This window comes from Cottoperca gobio, chromosome 24 (genome assembly GCF_900634415.1).
Source record: "Cottoperca gobio chromosome 24, fCotGob3.1, whole genome shotgun sequence".
Lineage (NCBI taxonomy): Eukaryota > Metazoa > Chordata > Actinopteri > Perciformes > Bovichtidae > Cottoperca > Cottoperca gobio.
Window position 1 is genome coordinate 2,112,719 of NC_041378.1, and position 16,726 is coordinate 2,129,444.

Here is a 16,726-nt window from a genome sequence, read left to right on the forward strand (position 1 = left end):
TATAAGAAGATTGCCAACACCATGAAAATGAGTTGCAGCACAGTGGCTAAGATCATACAGCGGTTTTCCAGGACAGGTTCCACTCGGAACAGGCCTCGCCAGGGTCGACCAAAGAAGTTGAGTCCACGTGCTCAGCGTCATATCCAGAGGTTGGTTTCCAAAAATAGACGTGCGAGTGCTTCCAGCATTGCTGCAGAGGTTGCAGAAGTGGGATGTCAGCCTGTCAGTGCCCAGACCATACGCCGCACACTGCATCAAATCGGTTTGTATGGCCGTCGCCCCAGACAGAAGCCCCTTCTGAAACCGATGCATAAGAAAGCCCGCAAACAGTTTGCTGAAGACAATGAATCCAAGAACATGAGTTACTGGAACCATGTCCTGTGGTCTGATGAGACCAAAATAAACCTGTTTGGGTCAGATGGTGTCCGGCGTGTGTGGCGGCACCCTAGTGAGGAGTACCAAGACAAATGTGTTTTGCCTACAGTCAAGCATGGTGGTGGCAGCATCATGGTCTGGGGCTGCATGAGTGCTGCCGGCACTGGGGAGCTGCATTTCATTGAGGGACACATGAATTCCAATATATACTGTGACATCCTGCAGCAGAGCATGATCCCCTCTCTTCGGAAACTGGGCCGTAGGGCAGTTTTCCAACATGATAATGACCCTAAACACACCTCCAAGATGACAACGGCCTTGCTGAAGAAGCTGAAGGTTAAGGTGATGGACTGGCCAAGTATGTCTCCAGACCTAAACCCAATTGAGCACATGTGGGGCATCCTCAAGAGGAAGGTGGAGGAGTGCAAGGTGTCCAACATCCGTGCGCTCCGTGATGTCGTCGTGGAGGAGTGGAAGAAGATTCCAGAAGCAACCTGTGCAGCTCTGGTGAATTCCATGCCCAGGAGGGTTAAAGCAGTGCTAGATAACAATGGTGGTCACACAAAATATTGACACTTTGGGCACAATTAGGACATGTTCACTATGGGGTGTACTCACTTTTGTTGCCAGCTGTTTAGACATTAACAGCTGTGTACTGAGTAATTTTCAAAGGACAATAAATCTATACTGTTATTCAAGCAGCACACTGACTACTTTAAGTTATATCAAAGTTTCAGTAGGATAATGTTATCCCCTGAAAGGATATAACAGAATATTTGCAAAAATCTAAAGGGTGTACTCACTTTTGAGATATACTGTATTTATACTTTATATTTTATACTTTATATTTTATATTTTATATTTTAAGACGACGGGAATATTTAATTTCAAATATTAAAAGGTTTTAAGAGATTTAAACTGAACATAACAGTTAAAATTAAGCATTTTCCAAACTTCCGAGACTTTGTACGAATAAATAATATAAAATAATGTATAATAATAAAAACAGCGCTTCACCTCTTCCTTCTTGGCCACGTGGCAGATGTGGACCGGCCGCTGGTAGAGCTGAGCCACCAAGAGGATCGCCGCCACCGTCTGCTTCTCAGCGTGAGTGACGATGGGCATCTGCTTGGGCCACTTCTCAAAGTGCTTCATAATGAGAACAAAGTTTTAAAATAAACGGTTAAATTAAAGTGTTTCGTTAAAGAAACGAAGATTATAAGAGTGTTAGAACACAGTGAGACCGACCTCCATCCAGAGAGCGACGTTGTCCATCTTGAGGGTGGAGTACGTGTCGTTCAGGTACATCTTCAAGCCGGCGGCCTGGTTAGCGATGGACGGCAGGACGGAGGCGTTGTCTGAAGCGGCGCCTAAATACAGGGCGTAGTCACACCGGCAGCCCGCTTTGGCCAGCTGATGATGCAACACAACGTCAGATTTATACATGTCGTTTGACTTTAGTTAGCTTTGGTTAAACACTGCGAGGATGCGGCGTCAGACCTTCTGTACCAGGGCCAGCGTGCTGGCGTCAGTGATGGCCGGGGAGGTGTTGGGCATCGCACACACCATCGTCACGCCTCCCGCCAGAGCAGCCGCTGTGCCAGAGGAGAAGTCCTCCTTATGTGTGGCGCCAGGCTCCCGCAGATGGACATGCACATCGATCAGACCTACGAACCAGTCGCGGTTTATAAGCCACGCTTTGCATACAGGTGAGGTGCAGCGAGCAGAGCAAACCGCATGAAGACAATACGTTTGGACTTTTTGAGCGACTCACCCGGCAGCCGGACGAGCGTCTGCGACGTCATGCTGTCGATGTGAGTTTTCACCGGCGGAGTCGGACCGATCTGATGAAGAGCCTGAAAACACAGATTCATTTTATTTATGTTGCCGTCCAACTAAAGAGCTTTGGCAGGACAGAGATATAAAAACAACACATCTGACCTGGACGAAGAGCTTGGTGCACTTGATGTCGATGATGAGCGGGACGGAGAAGTCGATGGCCATGCGCCTCGTCCTGTAGCCTTTGGTGACGAAGGAGGAGAGCCTGCGACCGCCGCTGTTCCTCATGGAGAGGTTGATGACCAGGTCAAAGTGGTTTTCCTCCAAATAGTTCATGATGCTGCGCTGCTTCTCTTTAGTGGGACACTCGCTTTCCTCCTCCTCAAATGGCCAGTCCACCGCTTTCACCTGCAGCAGGTCAGCAAAAGGACATCTTTGATGCTTTCTGCTGATTTGATTGTTTAAATATTACGTCTCTTCGACATGTAATTACCCAAAGACCTCGCGCACATGCACCTGTCAATGCAACATGAAGCGATGAGATAAATCCAAATAGGCAGCATATTTTCAGTTACCTTGACTCCATGTTCTGTGTAGAAGTCTGCAGTCCCCAAGCTGGCGTACAGGTCGTAGCCCATGGACTCCAGAGCCTGCACGGTGGGGAGCAGCTCACTCTTGTTCTGCAAACACACAACGAACCAATGCTGATCAATAATATCATCAAGTATCACGCTTTATATTTGAATAATTCAGAACTCTTCCCCCTCTTATTCCATTTGTTTGGTTTTCATGCCATTTAATTGAGCTGGGTGTGATGTAGTTTTATTTACTGTATGTAGTGTAAACAGGAAGAGTTGCCAAGGGAACAACTAACTCAAAGCAATAAGAAAATCAATAACCGCTAAAAAATACATTTATATCTTTAATGGCATCACACATTTCATGGTTTATTCGAGGAGAAAGTATTTCTATCCAGCACACACCATCATGTAACTACAACTTATCTCCACATGGCCGGCCGGCCTCAAGCACCAGCTGTTAATACAAACGCAAGACTGCCAATGTACTCTAACGTGTCACTGCGTGTACGTTGTTCCACTAAGTGGCAGCTGGATGAGACGAACACAACGCTACCAGATGAACTCCGTGGACTCGTCGTGTGTAATGTCGGTACCTTGTAGCTGCCGATGGAGAGCAGGATGTTCTTTTTGGGGATCTTGAAGCCGGTGGAGAGCATCGCTTTGAGGTAAGCCTCGTATCTGTTCTCCCCAAAACAGGCCACCTCGCCAGTGCTGGTCATCTCCACCCCGAGCACCACGTCAGCTCCGGCCAGGCGAGAGAAGGAAAACTGTGGAACCTGGAGGACGTGCGACAGACGGTTAGGATGAGACACGGCGTGCGTGGAAGCTGGTTCAGCCCGAACACGTGACGCATTTACCTTGACTCCTACGATCCCTTTCCCTCTCATCAGCCCCACGGGCTCCACTTCCTGCCCCATAATGGCCTGAGTTGCCAGGGCGACAAGGTCCACGCCCAGCGTCTTGGATACGAAGGGGAAAGAGCGGGAGACTCGCACGTTGCACTCGATCACCTTCAGCTGGTCGTCCTGGCCGAAGAAAGAAGAAACGCACAGCATTAAGTAATCGTTTGTCAGCAAGATAAAGTCTTCTTATAATCTCTTCCTCACAGAGAAAGTTCTTGTTCGTCTTCATCAGTATTCAGAGTAAAAGTGTTAATATCGTGCTTTTGTGGAAGAAAAGCGCCAGCGAGGTCCAGGTGAGCTCAGAGCATTTCTGACAAACTCATTCTAGAGCGCGTTTCTGTGGCCGATCCAAAGCCGCACGGCCTCCAGGAGGATTCTCACCTTGGCAATCAGCTGCAGGTTGAACGGTCCAGTGACCTGCAGCTCCTGGCCGATGGCGTGCACGATCACCTTGATCCTCTCCATCGTCTTCTGGTTGATGTCCTGGGGGGGAGTCACCAGTGTGGCGTCACCAGAGTGAACGCCAGCGTTCTCCACGTGTTCAGACACGGCGATGGCTATCACTATCCCGTCACACGCAACAGCGTCCACGTCTATCTCCTGGAAGATGCGACAGGATTACAGACCTCGATTACTTCAGTTTCATGGCGCTCATATTCTGATCATCTTAAGAGGTCAACCTCGGCGAGTCTTCACTGACCTTGGCTTCCTGTATGAATTTGGAGATGACAACAGGATATTCTTTGGACACAGCGATAGCGTTAGTCAGGTATTTCTCGAGGTCACCGTCGGTGTAGGCGACGTTCATCGCGGCGCCGCTGAGAACGTAGGAAGGACGAACCAGGCAGGGATAACCCACCGTCTCACAAAACGTCATAGCAGACTGAAGAAGAAGAAGATGAATGTTATACAGTTTGCAGAAGAAGACCCCAAACAACACGAACGCTTCACCCTCCAGAAGGTCAATTTAAAACACTATTCTCGTGAAACATGACGCCAGATATTCGGGCGCACCTCGGTGTCAGAGAGCTCCTTCCACAGCGGCTGGCTGATCCCGATGGTGTCCAGCATTCGGGAGAACTTGAACCTGTTCTCGGCGCTGTCGATGAACTCCGGTAACGTTCCCAGGATGCGGCACTGCTGGCGGTGCAGCGACATGGCGATGTTGTTGGGCAGCTGACCTCCCATAGAGAGGATCACTCCCTCGGGGTTCTCCCTCTCATAGATATCCATCACCACCTGAGACATGTGCAGGAGACTCATTAAAATAATGTTCAGCACGCTCGTAAAACCTAATGCAGAAGACCATCACTCGTTATGGACGAGTTGAAGAATCTCACCTCGAAGGAGATCTCATCAAAGTAGAGCCGGTCACACATGTCGTAGTCCGTGCTGACCGTCTCGGGGTTGTAGTTCACCATGATGGTCTTGTAGCCCATCTGCAATAAAGAAATGTTCTTAAAGCAACATGTCTTCATGTTAACTGCCACACACAAAGGATGGGTATCACCTTATGTTCTGCACCGGTCGTTTTATAATAATCAAGTCAATCTCACAAAGACATTGTGCAGCAGAGTTTAATAATTAAAGTCCAACAAGCTGCAACAATCTTTCTGTGCTGAGAGGAGGAAGAGTCACTCGTCTTCCTCCAGGTCAGCTCAGAGATTTAGATGTTTTCAATTGCGGCATGTGTTTTTAAACCGTCTGTAGTTAATTTTTTTTTATATATATATATATATATATATATATATATATATATATATATATATATATATATATATATATATATATATATATATATATATATATATATATATATATATATATATATATATATATATATATATATATATATATATATATATATATATATATATATATATATATAATTCAGTGAAACAGAATCCCTTTTCCCAGTTATCTTATTTGTATATACAAATCTTTATTATTTTTTATCCATCCATCCATCCATCGTCTACCGCTTATCCGGGATCGGGTCGCGGGGGCAGCAGCTCCAGTAAGGAACCCCAATCTTCCCTTCTCCGGGCCACATCCTCCAGCTCCGACTGGGGGATCCTGAGGCGTTCCCAGGCCAGTGAGGAGATATAATCTCTCCACCGAGTCCTGGGTCTTCCCCGGGGTCTCCTCCCAGCTGGACGTGCCTGGAACACCTCCCTAGGGAGGCGCCCAGGTGGCATCCTTACTAGATGCCCGAACCACCTCAACTGGCTCCTTTCAACGCAAAGGAGCAGCGGCTCTACTCCGAGTCTCTCACGGATGGCTGAGCTTCTCACCCTATCTCTAAGGGAGACGCCAGCCACCCGTCTGAGAAAACCCATTTCGGCCGCTTGTACCCGTGATCTCGTTCTTTCGGTCATGACCCAGCCTTCATGACCATAGGTGAGGGTAGGAACGAAGATCGACCGGTATATTGAGAGCTTTGCCTTCTGGCTCAGCTCTCTTTTCGTCACAACGGTGCGGTAAAGTGACTGTAATACCGCCCCCGCTGCGCCGATTCTCCGGCCAATCTCTCGCTCCATTGTCCCCTCACTCGCGAACAAGACCCCGAGGTACTTGAACTCCTTCACTTGGGGTAATGGCTCATTCCCTACCCGGAGTAGGCAATCCACCGGTTTCCTAAAGAGAGCCATGGCCTCAGATTTGGAGGTGCTGATCCTCATCCCAACCGCTGCACACTCGGCTGCGAACCGATCCAGTGAGTGTTGAAGGTCACAGACCGATGATGCCATAAGGACCACATCATCTGCAAAGAGCAGCGATGAGATCCTCAGGTCACCGAACTGCAACCCCTCTCCTCCACGACTACGCCTCGATATCCTATCCATGAAAATCACGAGCAGGATTGGTGATAAAGCGCAGCCCTGGCGGAGGCCAACATTCACGGGAAACGAGTTATTTTTTATAATTTCTTTTATTAATTTAATTTTTATTTTGAAAAATGTTCCTTTTTTTTATTTGCTTATTTTTAACTAGTTTAAACATCTGTTATAGCTGCGAATGTACATGAATATAATTGTATAATTATTTAATATAAATGGAAATGAACTTATATACATAATATAATATAATATTCACAATAATATACTTTATATATAATATTCTAAATAATGTGAAAAGAAAAGAAAACCTGAAATAAAGAAAGGTTTACTTGAAGATACCAACAATCTGCAGCTTTATGAGATGATGCGAGACCCACCTTCCTGAGCTCTGTGATGCACCCGACCGCACACCAATCAAACTCCACGCTGCTGCCGATGCGGTACACGCCGGAGCCGATCACCATGACGTGCTGATCAATGAAGTCCAGGTCGTCCTCTGTGCCGTGGTAGGTCAGGTACAGGTAGTTTGTGTAGGCGGGCCATTCAGCCGCCACTGTGTCGATCTGCTTCACTACGGGGATGATGGACCAATCGTGACGCAGCTTTCTCACCACGAGCTCCGTGCTGTAGCAGGAGAAAAACACAGAAAAACTTCAGAACATCGTTTTTGGGATGAATGAGAATAAACTGGTGATTAAATGTAAATACAAACATTCTTGAAGTTTGTAATTTTTAATATTTAAAAAAATATATAGAATATAAAAAAATATATAAGAAAATTAAATTAAATTATATATATATATATATATATATATATATATATATATATATATATATATATATATATATATATATATATATATATATATATATATATTCTAAGATTATAAATTCAAACATTTATGTGAATTTATTTATTTTCCTTTTTTTTTTGTCAACGAATCGCAAGGTTGGATCAACCTCACCACGCCACAGACGCATGTATGAAAATGATGAGGTAATGTGTCCTCAGGCTCATATCGTCTTTCCCACTCACCTCTGCACAGCTTGTGCAATCTGTTTGTCAGAGAAGCCCAGCTGCTTGGCCTTTCGCAGCACCTCTGGAGGCATGGCACTCTCATCCTGATGGGGAGAACAATGTCAACAAAAGAAATACAAAGACTCAAGAAAAGACAATGTTCCACGTCGGCTATCGAGTTTACCTGGTTGTACGTCTCCAGCAGCCGCTCGTGGTCAGTGATGTTCTTCATCTTGTGTAGGAACCAGCGGTCGATCTTGGTGAGCTCGTACAGCTGGTCCACCGTGTAGTTGGCTCTGAATGCCGACGCCAAAACAAAGATACGCTTATCTGTCGGGGTCTGCAACTCCTGGGGAGCAGAAAAAAGAAGATCATATGTTTTAAATAGAGTAAAACTTCTTTCTCAGCTATGAGCATTTGGCCAAGACATCAGCCACAGACACAGTAGTAGTAGAAGATGATAATTATTCTGCTATTTTAATTCTGCTATTTTATTCTATTTTAATTCTGCTATTTTAATTCTGCTATTTTATATCATTTTAATTATGCTATTTTATTCTATTTTAATTCTGCTATTTTATATCATTTTAATTATGCTATTTTAATTCTGCTATTTTAATTCTGCTATTTTATATCATTTTAATTCTGCTATTTTATTCTATTTTAATTCTGCTATTTTATTCTATTTTAATTCTGCTATTTTTTTAATTAATTAATTATAACTCACAATGAAGACCCAGCAAGGCTTTCATCAACAGTATCATTACTATACATTACCCAGCTGACAGCACCTTCTGTTCAGTTTAAAACATCACGATGGTGTCGCTGCACCGCGTCAATGGACTGACCAGTGACTGGTGGAGGCCTTTCCCCCATAAATGTAATCTTTATATGAAAACGTCATCAAACATCTTTTCTTTTAAAATGCCGTGTGTAGTCAGTAACACAGCTGTCGTTTAATAACCAAGTGTGTTGAAAAAGATGCTTTCTCCTTTGTTCAACCTCTTCTGCAGTTTTAATGGACACTGAGCGACTTTTACAACTTTCGTTCACCTCTTCAGAGACGGGCTTGATGGTGTGGTCAAAGCCGACGCAGTTCTCGTCCACCATCCTCAGCGCTTTCTGAAAGGCCTCCTCAAAGCTGCGTCCGATAGCCATCACCTCACCTGTGGAGAAAAGGTGAAGCTCTACTTATCGCCGCTCTTCTTACACACATCATCTCGTAACTAGCAAGATGCGCTTCCTCTCTGCGGCATCAAAGCAGACTTCAGTGTCTCTCACCAACACTCTTCATGGAGCTGCCGATCTTAGTGGACACCCTGAGGAACTTGCTGAGATCCCAGCGAGGCACCTTCACCACGCAGTAGTCCAAACTCGGCTCAAAGTTCGCTGTTGTGGAGTTGGTAACCGAGTTCCTACAGAAAACACATTTACACACGTTAGTGATGCTGAACCACATCATTCCCAGACGTTCTGGAGGGTCTCTAAATGTGGAACATAGAAATGTGATGTTATCCTTTAAAGTGAGACACGTACTTGAGTTGTGGCAGCGGGATCCCCAGGCCAAGTTTAGCCGCTACATACGCCAGAGGATAACCCGTCGCCTTACTGGCGAGGGCCGAGCTGCGCGACAGACGGGCGTTCACCTCGATGATGTAGTACTGCGAAGCATCAACATGCGTGTTTGTACTTATGTGCGACTTCTTCGCGTGTGTAGGTATAAAAATGAACGCGTTGTCGTGTTTACCTGTTCAGACTCGGGGTTAAGGGCGTACTGGATGTTGCACTCGCCCACAATGCCGAGGTGCCTGATGACTTTGATGGCCGTGTCCCTGAGCATGTTGTATTCGTGGTCGTTAAGCGTCTGACTGGGCGCCACCACGATGGACTCTCCAGTGTGGATGCCCAGAGGGTCGATATTCTCCATATTACATACCTTTAAACACAATTACAAAATGTTCTGTCAAACATGAGATGTAATTACTTTACTGTGTGTGTGTGTGTGTGTGTGTGTGTGTGTGTGTGTGTGTGTGTGTGTGTGTGTGTGTGTGTGTGTGTTCACTCACAGTGATACAGTTGTCATAGGCGTCCCGGACCACCTCGTACTCAATCTCCTTCCAGCCTTTCAGGGATTTGTCCACCAGCACCTGCGAGGTGTGAGCGAAGGCTGCCGTCACCAGAGAGACGAGCTCCTCTCTGTTGTTGGCAAAGCCCGAGCCCAGACCACCGAGAGCGAACGCCGAACGAACCAGGACGGGGTAGCCGAGACGCTCCGCAGCTGCCACTCCCTACGGAGACATGAAGAGAGACGATGCATTCAAGACACGAGAAATGTGAGGAACGCTTTGAAGGGAAGGAGGCGGCGTGTCCTCACCTGCTCCACAGTCAGCGCCGCTTCACTTGGAGCAACGTGTTCGTTGATCTCCTCCATCTTCTCCACAAAGATCTTCCTGTCCTCGGTCATCTCGATGGAGGACACCGGCGTTCCCAGAACCTTAACTTCATACTTCTCCAGGACGCCCAGCCTGGTCAGCTCCACGCCGCAGTTCAGAGCGGTCTGACCGCCGAAGGTCAGCAGCACGCCGTCTGGGCGTTCATTCTTGATCACCTGAGAGCAAAGAGGTGGGAAGGCCATGAAGAAATGTACAAATAGAAGTCATTACAACCTTTTATTGTTGCAACTACAAAAACATCTACGTTCAAGGAACCCGTCAAGGAACCTCAAAACCGCAATGTCTTCATTCCACACGTTCCCTCTTCTCCGTTCATCCGTACCTGAGTGACGTACTCCGCCGTGATCGGCAGGAAGTAGACTTTGTCGGCCAGGCCCTTGGAGGTCTGAACGGTGGCGATGTTGGGGTTGATCAGCACAGTCTGAATGTTCTCTTCCTTGAGAGCCTTGATAGCCTGGAAAACAAAACTACATGTCAGCTAGAAACAGTACGATCTTAAAGGACGTGCACGACGAAAGGTCGGCACAAACGGTAACATTAAATACCACCTGTGTTTACCCTGCGTCCCAAAACAGCATCAAGTCTACATGAACAACATCAGAATATATCTGCTCTTATCAGAAGGTATTCCCGACAGACCTGGGAGCCCGAGTAGTCGAACTCCCCGGCCTGGCCGATGGACAGTCCTCCAGAGCCCAGGATGAGGACCTTCCTGGGCCGGGTGATCTCCTCGGGCTTCCGGGAATCCAGGTAGGTGAGGTTGTCCATGACGCGCTGCTTCACTGGAGAGACCACACAGGACAGGTTTTATTTTGATTGATAATGAAACAGTGTTACAGACAGACAGACAGGCAGACAGACAGACAGACAGACAGACAGAGACAGACAGGCAGGCAGGCAGGCAGGCAGGCAGACAGACAGACAGACAGAGAGGTCTCTGTAATAAGTATCTAATAAGGTTTCACAGTGATGCTATTAAAACATCATGAGGCTCCATAAGAAGGTGAAGTGAGAGAATAAAAAAAACTAAAGTGATTTAAAAACACTGAAATGGTTGTTACCAGATTTGGTGGCGTTGCCCTCTTTGTGGTCTTTCACGGTGTCAAGGAAGACGTCAAACAGGCCGACCAGATCAGTGGGGCCGGCCATGTGCTCCGGGTGGAACTGAACACTGGAAGAGATAATGTTCAATAACAAACGGGGGAAGAATCTGGACTCACGGAGACGTCTGTGTTTTAAACGTTAAAAGGTCAATAAAGAGGTCGACGCTGTAAACGTAAAGTACGAAGACTACCAAGAATGTGTAGCAAAGGCAGTAAACCAGTGTTGATCTCATGCTTTCAAAATATGGCCCTGATAGTTTAAAACTTTTACAAGAATGGTGATGAATGTGGTTTCAGGAGGTCGTTAAGCACGGCACAGATACGGAAACTAGGCATGATGTCCAATGTTATTTTATACTATTTTAATTCTGATATTTTATACCATTTTAATTCTGTAATTTGATATTATTTTAATTCTGCTATTTGATATTATTTTAATTCTGATATTTGATATTATTTAATTCTGCTATTTTATATTATTTTAATTCTGCTATTTTATACTATTTTAATTCTGTTATTTTAAACTATTTTAATTATGTTATTTTATATTATTTTAATTCTGCTATTTTATATTATTTAATTCTGTTATTTTAATTCTGTTATTTTAAACTATTTTAATTCTGCTATTTTAAACTATTTTAATTCTGTTATTTTAAACTATTTTAATTCTGTTATTTTATATTATTTTAATTCTGCTATTTGATATTATTTTAAATCTGATATTTTATACCTGAATTTCCCTCGGGATAAATAAAGTATCGATCTATCTATCTACTATTTTAATTCTGATATTTTTATACTATGTATAATGGTACTTCAGACTGTTGTACATCATCACTGTGATTATTGTTCTGTACATGCTCTTATTCTAATCTTGTACTAATTGTTATGTTTTGCTGTGAAGCACTTTGTGTTGCAGTTCTTGTGTGAAAGGTGCTATACAAATAAAGATTATTATTATTATTCATCTATCTATATCTAGATACATCTCTCCACATGTCTGAGGCCGTTACCTGAACAGCGGTTTTGTGTTGTGCACGATGCCCTCGTTGGTCTGATCGTTGGCGTTGGTGAAGAGGACGTCCCAGTCTTCCGGCAGGGTGTCGGGGTCGACGGCGAAGCCGTGGTTCTGACTGGTGATGAAGCAGCGATCTGTTCCCTTATGGATGCACGGCTGGTTGTGGCCACGGTTACCGTATCTAAGAGACAAGAGAGGAAAGAGGTTATACTCTGGTTCATGTTGAGGATTAGTCGTCTAACTAAATATCAGCCATATGTAACCTTAAGTAAAAAAAGAGATTTATTTATTTAACAATATATTATTATTTATTTGTCAAACCACAAATCATTGTAGTTTAAACGATCATTTCGGCTCTTAAAAGTATTCAAGCTCAATCCTCCGCCCTACTCAGAGTATTGCTGTGTTTTCGGATTTATTTGCATTTTTAAACCATTTTAAATGCAACTTAAAACATTATTTTGGCAGAACTCTAAAGCATTGTGGGATTTATTTTGCTTTTAAAAGAGGAAATGCATTTGTGTTATTTTAACTACGTGAAAATGCAACGTTTCTCTAATCCATGGATTGCACTGAATCCTTTTATTTGAAGAGAAATGTTTCAGGGCGATGACGCGCTGCAGAACTGTCGGTACATTTAGATTAGGGATTTGGATTCCAGGTCTCGGTGAAGAGGAAACATGCATTGAGGTGTAAAACGTTTATACCTGAAGTTCTTTACACGCGCTGTGAATTATCTGTCATTTGAATTTCACTGCTATCCTACAATCCCCGTGTTTGTCGAGAAGCCAACAACATTCCAGCAGAGCAGTGGGAACCTTGCTGCCGCTGTGACCTTCACACCGAGCCTGATAAAGCCGCCATCGCTGGAGTCTCACAGATGTGACTGTGGATTCTGCGGGGAGGGGCGGCCCGGCTTGTCTTGCGTGCCTGTTTGTTAAGCCTTTCTCATAACAAGGCCGGTGAGTCCAACACTCCACTGCTCACACAGGAGAGGACAGACTGCTGAGAACAGCACAAATCTGCAGTTCACATCACAACACACGCAATGAATGTGTTTCAAGAGAGGGGGGGGGGAAGGGAGTTTGAAGAGGTTCCCTGGTTCAGGTCACTGAGGGCAAATGTCTGGCTTTGTCCTTTCCCAAAAATCTTCTATTAGCTTTGCAAGAGACTTCCTGAGCTCCAGGTGTGACGTGAGCGAGCATGTTTCTGTCCACAGATCAGTTTATCTACAGCACTTTGACATGAGACGGAGTTAAGAAAGAAAAGCGTTTCTCCGATCAGAATGTGATTAATCGATTCATCACCATTAACATTTTGCTCAATCGAGAATACGATGTCTTTACACAGACGGCGTTTAGAGCCCAACAATCTGATCTGTTTGATGAAATTGGTAAAAAGCGGAGAAAGTACACCATTACAGTCGACTGTGGAGCTTCAGCTACTAACGTCATCTTGTAGGTCTTCGATCCGATGACTAAAGAGAGCAACTGGTGTCCGAGGCAAATACCGAAAACCGGCTTGGGGCGTTCCACGCAGACCACCTTCCTCACGTTGTTGATGGTGGCCTGACAGAACTGGGGGTCCCCGGGGCCGTTGCTGATGAACAGACCATCAAAATCTAGAGAAGACAACAGAAAAGGAGAAGATCTGTCATCACTGACCAACACTCAATACACAGAATGTGAACAATGACGGCCTTTTATTTGCGTAGAACTTTTAATCTTGCAGCGTCTCAAGCAGCGATAAACCATTTTATCTCTAAGTGCTCGTTACAAAAGCTTCAACGATGAATGAACGTATGAATCTGTCTCCACAGTTGTGCCAGTTGAATCAACACGTGTGGGAGTTTCCTTAAAACAAACACAACAGCAGTCCCATATTTTGGTTATATGTTCTGCAAAAGGTTATATTGGTCAATTTGCTTTTCCATATCTGGCACTGAAGTAAACATTAAGTCAGTTATTAGCAGGAGAAGAGTGCGACAGACCTGCGCTGTGCAGAGGGTGATCCCAGGGTACGACAGTAACACAGGCGCCCCTCTGAGCCAGGCAGCGGATCTGGTTGTATTTGATGCCGCAGTCCACCACTGTGATCCTCAAACTACCGCTGGGGTTGAAAACTCTGGGCTCCTGGAGACAATCAAAAGAGAAGTCATCAAATACACAAGTCTGGGGTCAGAATAAAGTATTATTTACACGCATCAACACAAGAACAAACTTCTAATCTGTGTGGTCTACTTCCTACACAATGAATGCAGTGTTTAGTTTTGGGTTACCTTCATGGAGACCTCCTGAACCAGGTTTCTTTTGTCCGGGTTATCAAAGGGAATACTGTCCTCAGGGGTCCCGTCCACGACCAGCTTCCCCAACATGGTGCCCTTCTCTCTGATGTTTTTGGTCAGGCGGCGAGTGTCAATGCCTGGACAACATGGGAAGAAACAGATCATTTCAAAGCTTGTATTCCCAAAGCTACCTGTTCCAAGTCTATCAAATCAAGAAATGTATTCTGCATTAGTCTGACCTTGTATTCCAGGAACACCTTGCTCCTTCAGCCACTGGTCCAGTGACTTGACTGAACTCCAGTGGCTGGGACTATCAGACAGCTCTCCGATAATCAGAGCTGCAGCGTGGATCTTTGACGACTCAAACCACTGAGTAACACAAAAACAAGAAAACACATCACTGTGTGTTGTTGGCATGAGGAAGAGAAATACTATGATCACATACACAAAGTTAGATCCAGTTTCTTCCCCTTTCTTCTCATCTCCCAACACCTGAGTGTTATCATAAGAAGGTTAGATAAATAACTGCCCACCTTGCTCAGTCCAAACTCTCCCTCTTTGTCCTGCGGTACACCATAGTTGCCCACCAGAGGGTAAGTGAGGGTCAGCAGCTGGCAGCGGTAGGATGGGTCGGTAAGAGCCTCGGGGTAGCCCACCATGCCGGTCTGAAACACTGAACACATAAAATAATCAGTTATATTCCAGTGGAAATAAAATGATTTAACACAGAGTATTTATATTCCACTGACAACTGAACTTCGACCATGTTCATATGCTGGAGCATGGAGAATGTTTGCTGGGACAGGCAGACAAGTGTTGACTCAGGTGGTAAGTGGTAATAAAACTGACACTGAATGGCCTAAACAGATGTGAGGGACTCTACTAAACTACCAGCAGAGATGCATTTTATTCTGATGAGTGTAGTTTGTTCCGCCAAACTACACTGAGAATCCTATCACTTTAATGTTGCCTAACTCGTGGACACAAACACACACATCAAAGAGCAAAGTTTGGCCTTGTATAAACTCAACATTGCCTCATCTTTAATTCGGCACGCCTGCCCCACGCTGAGGCTTAATTACAACACTTTTTAAAGGGGGGGTTAGGGTTAGAGAGAGGGGGGGGGGGTGGCGCTTTGCAACTTTGAGCCAAGACAGTCGTGGCACATTAGGGCAAGCGATTCATTGACCAAAATAAAACAATACAAAGAACCTAAAGTTAGCGACCATGCAGGCGCATTTTGTACGAGCTAGCTTAAGTAGCAGTAACTGAAGTTAGAAAGAAAGATGACGTACCAACTTCTCCCGACACTGAAACATTTGCACCAATAAGGAGGCCTTTGAACGTCGTCCCGTCCTCTAAAACCAATGTTGCCATCGTTGTCATCTGTCTCTCACTCCTGTGACCGGAGGATTGATGGATGTTTTAGAGTAGTGATGAGCCCCAGGTCTCCACGTGAAACTCACGCAGCGCGAGGCAGCAAGAGATGCAAGCTGGAAGTGGAAAACAAAAACACCAGAGTGGACGACTGACCAGAAGTCCTAATGAATCCGGTGCAAATTAGGAAACAATAACACAAAAAAACGATGTATTTCGATAATTTGCTGGTTATTCGGACGGGACGATGAGAGCAAAGTGTTCCACACGCGCCACCAGCAGTGTGGCAGTCGGCCCGCAGCCTGAACCGGTAAATTTGAAGTAGTAATTTTCAAAATAAAAGCAGTTGCTGTCTTGTGATTGCTACTGCTACAGCCACTTTTGTATTGTCAGGTAAATTAATCCTGATCTTCATTAATCCACACTGGAAAGACTATCACATGTATTTGTCCTACCTCAATCAATATGTATTACGACACTACGAATATGTTTCTGCACTATTATGTATTTTCTGCACAACTATGTATTACAAACATAATAGGGGCACTTCCCCTTTAAGAGTAACAGGTCAACAAACCATCACTTCCGGACTGCTGACGGAGGAGCGTGTAGGCGCCAAACTGGGACCAATGAGGAGAAGGTCAACGCCTACTCCATGTATTAGATGCGAATTTTCAAATGTTTCGGGACACACCTGGAGCGGAGCCGTGAGACCGCAACGATGGGGCTTTTTGAGCCATGCGGTCTATGGAAACGGCGACGCGAAATGTGTCCTCAGCTGAGAATATTTTCTTTGTTTGACTTATTCCGTTAAATAAATATATAGATTACATCAGGAGATTGCTGTTTTGATTCGACATTTAAGCTCCGAGTTCTTCAGCTTTTTCCTACCCTTTAGTTTCTAAAATCATTGAAGGAATTAATACAATAAAACATAACAATAACGCACATATGACAAGTAGCAGGAATAAGAATATAACTTTCATGTGGTTGGAC

General features: G+C 44.8%; 1 pseudogene; it reads right to left on the reverse strand.

Annotated features, from left to right (window-relative positions):
- Positions 1-16,032, reverse strand: part of LOC115003885 (CAD protein-like) — a 21,362-nt pseudogene extending 5,330 nt beyond the window's left edge.
- Positions 16,033-16,726: the final 694 nt, after the last annotated feature.